The 5,863-nt window shown below is 36.1% G+C and overlaps 1 protein-coding gene across 2 annotated transcripts in view; it reads right to left on the reverse strand.

Moving 5' to 3' along the window:
• DYM (dymeclin) overlaps positions 1–5,863 on the reverse strand; it is a 382,138-nt gene that overhangs the window by 217,857 nt on the left and 158,418 nt on the right. The window lies entirely within an intron of this gene.

The following is a 5,863-nucleotide window of genomic DNA, read 5'->3' on the forward strand; positions in this document are numbered from 1 at the left end:
GACCGGGGCACGAACCCGTGTCCCCTGCACCGGCAGGCGACTCTCAACCACTGCGCCACCAGGGAAGCCCAGATTTCTCATCTTGAACACTATATATCTGAAGGACAACAGAACAATGTCTACAAACTTTTGAGGAATAGATTATCATTCTAGAATTCTATATCAAGAGAAGCTACCACACAAGGATACAGAAAAGTGAAGACTTTTAAGTATGCAAAGACTCAGCATGAACCACTCATGCACTACTTCTGGGGAAAAAACAAACCACCACACATGTAAGTGCTTAACTGCCCCTCCTCACCACCGTAATGACAACAACAAAACAATAACAGCCAGATAAAGTCAAGGAAGGAAAATACGGACTACTAAGCAACAACAACCCCCCCACAAAAAACCCACAATTATAATTCATGAAATGAGGAAAATATAATTAAATCTAAATAATATGGTTGACCTTAATTCTTTGCTAAGATAAAATAAATATTTCTCTGCTAAGTATGCCTCCCTGCAAATTCCAAACAATATTAAAAATGAGAAAGGGGGCATGGAAGCAGATAAGCATCAAAAAGTAAAGAAATACTGTCTTCAACTTCATGTAAGTGCCCATAAGTGCCTCCACAACAGATTTTTACACAGTTCAACTCTTTGACCAGAGACCCATGTCACCTAGAATCCACCATTACAAATAACCCAACCCTGATCTGTGCCGGAGGCTCCAATCAGAGGATGGCACGTACAAATGCCCAGTACATGGTAGCTGAGTACTGTTTGCAAAGTAGAAAATGTAACACTTTAAGCATTTCCATTTATTCATGACTAATAACGACCTTAATCAACTAGAAGAGACAGCCTATGTGTAAAACAAATGATAGTAGCTGAAAATACTCCGAACAATGAGATTTGCCAGTTGAATCTTTATAAAGGAATGATGCAATGCTCAGTCCCTCTGATTTACTCTCTAAGGCTGCAGTTCTCAAAATGTGGTCCTGGGACCTATAGGGGTCCCTGAGACATTTCTGGAGCATTCTCAAGGTCAAAACTATTTTCACAATAATACCAAGACATTACTTTCCACTCTCATTCTCTCATGAGTGTATAGTTCAGCTTTCCAGAGGCTACATAACATGTCTAATAGCACAACAAATTTAATACAGAGGGAGACATGAGAATCTAAGGCAAAAATGTAAAACAATGCCACTCTCTTGCTAAACTTTTGTTTGTGGAAAATAGTTATTTTCATAAAAATATGTTACTGATGCTAACATGTAATGGGGTTTATTATCATAATAATTATTTCTAAATGAACTAATAAAATATTTTAAAAATATGTCAGTTTTAATTTCCAATACAGTAAATGTAGAGAACAATAATCCACATAAAGACATTATTTGGTGTCCTAAACTATTTTTAAGTGTAAAGACCAACAAGGTTAAGACCACTGTTCTAAGTCTCCAAGGGAATACCAACCCAGGACACTCATTAGGCAACTTTACTAGTGAGAGGAGTCTCTGTCTTTTAAAAGGTCACACTTGAGCATACACACACTTGAGCATAGTTTGGTTTCTCCTCTCTCTTGGTTCCTGTGTTTAGAAATAAATTATCATAAGCCACCTTATTTGAAACCAAGGTCATTGGTTCTTAGCGTTTACTTGTGCGTGTCTACTATGTAACTGAACGGAAGAAGTGTTTTGAATAAAAGTAGTCTTATTCATTTAACATTCAACAAATATTTAATGAGTATCCACATAGTAAACTTATGATGTTACTATGAAAATCAGAAATCCAATTTGGCATTTACATAAAGGTCTGTCTTTTCTTCCTGTGAAAAATAAGTCATTATCTGGAAATTCTGGTAGTGTTTAAGAAAAATTTAAAATAACTAGCTATAGAGCTCACACAGCTTCCCAGGGGACATTAATGCATACTAGGCAGCATACAGAAAATTTTCTTGGTAACCTGGCTGTAGTTCTTGACCTATTTATTTGGTTCTTATAAAAACAATTCCTAATCTCTTGCATTCAATGTCCATACAGTTTAATAGCGGTAGACTGTTATCATCTTGATTACACATTACATACATTTAACATTTTATGCCAAAATAACTCAAACATGTAGAAGGAAACTCCTCAAGGATCTGAAAATATCTTCTCAAAAAGTATATGAGAATTGTTTGTGGCTCTGGGTTTTCTTTTCAGCTTCTTCCCCCCATAGGATTTGTTTTTATTGAATATATCTCTTCCATATGTTACAAAGGCTAAAATATTCTATACTAACATATTATATAATATCAACTCTTTAAAAAATTAAATATATATAGAAAAGCACAAAGAATAATGAACTTCCATACTCCCACAAATGACATTAACATTTTATTAACATTAACATTTAACGTTAATGTTTTATTTTTTAAGATGAAAATCTCATTTTATTCCCCCAAAGAGGGACAACCACTATCTTGAGTTCAGTATATATCTTTCCCGTCCATTTCAAATACTTTATATGTATACACACAAACACACACACACACACAACCAAAAACCAGCATTCCTTTGTATATTTTCTACTTTACATAAACAGTATCATAATGTATGAGGTTGAATAGTGGCCTCCAAATTCATGTCACCCAAAACCTGTGAATGTGACCTTATTTGGAAACAGGGTCTTTGTAGACACAATCAAGTTAAGATGACATTACACTGGATTAGGGTGGGCCCTAAATCCTATATGACTGGTGTCCTTATAAGAGAAGGAGGAGAGACAGACAGGTACATGAGAAAAGGCCATGTGAGAGCAATGCAGAGGCTGGATGCAGCTGCAAGCCAAAGAACGCCAAGGAATGAGGACCAGAGGCTAGAAAAAGGCAAGGAATCACTCCCCTAGATCCTTCAGAGACAGCATGGTCCTGCCGACACCTTGTTTTTGGACTTCTAGTTTCCACAACAGTAACAAGCAATTTCTGTTGTTTTAAGCCACCCAGTTTGTTATGGCAGCACTAGTAAACTGATACACTTAAGTATTTGTTTGCATCCAAATTTTTTCACTCAATAGGTCTTTGCAACTCCTCTATATTGATATATGTATATAAGAAGAATTATGTTTACCACATATGCTAAGGTCTAATAGTACTAGTTGTTTTTTTAATGAACTGCTTCTATACTAGTCAGTAAACAGCTGCTGCCCCAAGCCACTCCTCCAGGACCTCCTCGTGGTTTGGCAATTAATGTACAGCAGAGGACAAAGGATATATGGACAACAGTCAATTTTACTGGATGATTTTGATGCCATGACAGTTAAATAGTTGAAAATCACCTCTACTTCATTCCATCCAAGCACGGTACAGTCTTGTGCCAACAGGTCATATTTTTTTATCCACTCTTCTATTATGGAAATTTAGGTTATTTCCAGTTTTTTCCCTATTAAAATCAATGTTACAATATAGATCCTTACCCTCATTATCCAAAATCTCACTACATTAGACTCAGAAACCAGGGAGTGCTTACTCTCCATACCTGTAGTATCTGGCCATTAATTATCTGACGTCAGGAATTACACAGATTTTGAAAGCAAAAATAACTGTAAAATCCCTGTTATACGTTACCCAGTGTGTGGTACTCAGTGACTTCACAAGCACTTTGGCAAGAGTTTGTTAGGAAGCAGAATTACTAAGCCACTGAGCATCTCCTTTTAAACAGATATGTAGAGAGGCTAAACAATACACTACTAAATAACCAAGAGATCACTGAAGAAATCAAAGAGAAAATCAAAAAATACCTAGAAACAAATGACAATGAAAACACAATGACCCAAAACCTATGGGATGCAGCAAAAGCAGTTCTAAGAGGGAAGTTTATAGCAATACAATCCTACGAAATCATAAAGATCAGATCACAAATAAATGAAAAAGAAATGAAGGAAACAATAGCAAAGATCAGTAAAACTAAAAGCTGGTTCATTGAGAAGATAAACAAAATTGATAAAACATTAGCCAGGCTCAACAAGAAAAGAAGGGAGAAGACTCAAATCAATAGAATTAGAAATGAAAAAGGAGAAGTAACAACTGACACTGAAGAAATAGAAAGGATCATGAGAGATTGCTAGAAGCAACTATATGCCAACGAAATGGAAAACCTGGAAGAAATGGAAAAATTCTTAGAAAAACACAACCTTCCGAGACTGAACCAGGAAGAAACAGAAAAAATAAATAGACCAATCACAAGCACTGAAATTGAAACTGTGATTAAAAATCTTCCAACAAAAAAAAAGCCCAGGACCAGATGGCTTCACAGGTGAATTCTATCAAACATTTAGAGAAGAGCTAACACCTGTCCTTCTCAAACTCTTCCAAAATATAGCAGAGGGAGAAACACTCCCAAACTCATTCTACGAGGCCACCATCACCCTGATACCGGACAAAGATGTCACAAAAAAAGAAAACTACAGGCCAATGTCACTGATCAATATACATGCAAAAATCCTCAACAAAATACTAGCAAACAGAATCCAACAGCACATTAAAAGGATCATACACCATGATCAAGTGGGGTTTATCCCAGGAATGCAAGGATTCTTCAATATACACAAATCAATCAGTGTGATAAACCGTATTAACAAATTGAAGGCTAAAAACCATATGATCATCTCAATAGATGCAGAAAAAGCTTTTGACAAAATTCAACACCCATTTTTGATAAAAACTCTCCAGAAAGTGGGCATAGAGGAAACTTACCTCAACAAAATAGAGGCCATAAATGACAAACCCACAGCCAACATTGTTCTCAAAGGTGAAAAACTGAAACCATTTCCACCAAGATCAGGAACACGACAAGGTTGTCCACTCTCACCACTATTATTCAGCATAGTTATGGACGTTTCAGCCACAGCAATCAGAGAAGATAAAGAAACAAAAGGAATCCAAATCGGAAAAGAAGAAGTAAAACTGTCACTGTTTGCAGATGGCATGATAGTAAACTTACAGAATCCTAAAGATGCTACCAGAAAACTACTAGAGCTAGCCAATGAAATCGCTTGCATTCCTATATACTAATGATGAAAAATCTGAAAGAGAAATTAAGGAAACACTCCCATTTACCACTGCAACAAAAAGAATAAAATACCTAGGAATAAACCTACCTAAGGATACAAAAGACCTGTTTGCAGAAAACTATAAAACACTGGTGAAGGAAATTAAAGACGATACAAACAGATGGAGATAAATACCATGTTCTTGGATTGGAAGAATCAACATTGTGAAAATGACTATACTACCCAAAGCAATCTACAGATTCAATGCAATCCCTATCAAACTACCACTGGCATTTTTTACAGAACTAGAAGAAAAAATTTCACAATTTGTATGGAAACACAAAAGACCCCGAATAGCCAAAGCAATCTTGAGAACGAAAAATGGAGCTGGAGGAATCAGGCTCCCTGACTTCAGATTATACTACAAGGCTACAGTAATCAAGACAGTATGGTACTGGCACAAAAAACAGAAATATAGGTCAATGGAACAGGATAGAAAGCCCAGAGATAAACCCACACACATATGGTCACCTTATCTTTGATAAAGGAGGCAAGAATATACAGTGGAGAAAAGACAGCCTCTTCAATAAGTGGTGCTGGGAAAACTGGACAGCTACATGTAAAAGAATGAAATTAGAACGCGCCCTAACACCGTATACAAAAATAAACTCAAAATGGATTAAAGACCTAAAAGTAAGGCCAGGCATGATAAAACTCCTAGAGGAAAACATAGGCAGAACACTCTATGGCATAAATCACAAAAAGATCCGTTTTGATCCACCTTCTAGAGAAATGGAAATAAAAACAAAAATAAATAAATGGGACTTAATTAAACTTAAAA

Source organism: Physeter macrocephalus, chromosome 19 (genome assembly GCF_002837175.3).
Source record: "Physeter macrocephalus isolate SW-GA chromosome 19, ASM283717v5, whole genome shotgun sequence".
NCBI lineage: Eukaryota > Metazoa > Chordata > Mammalia > Artiodactyla > Physeteridae > Physeter > Physeter macrocephalus.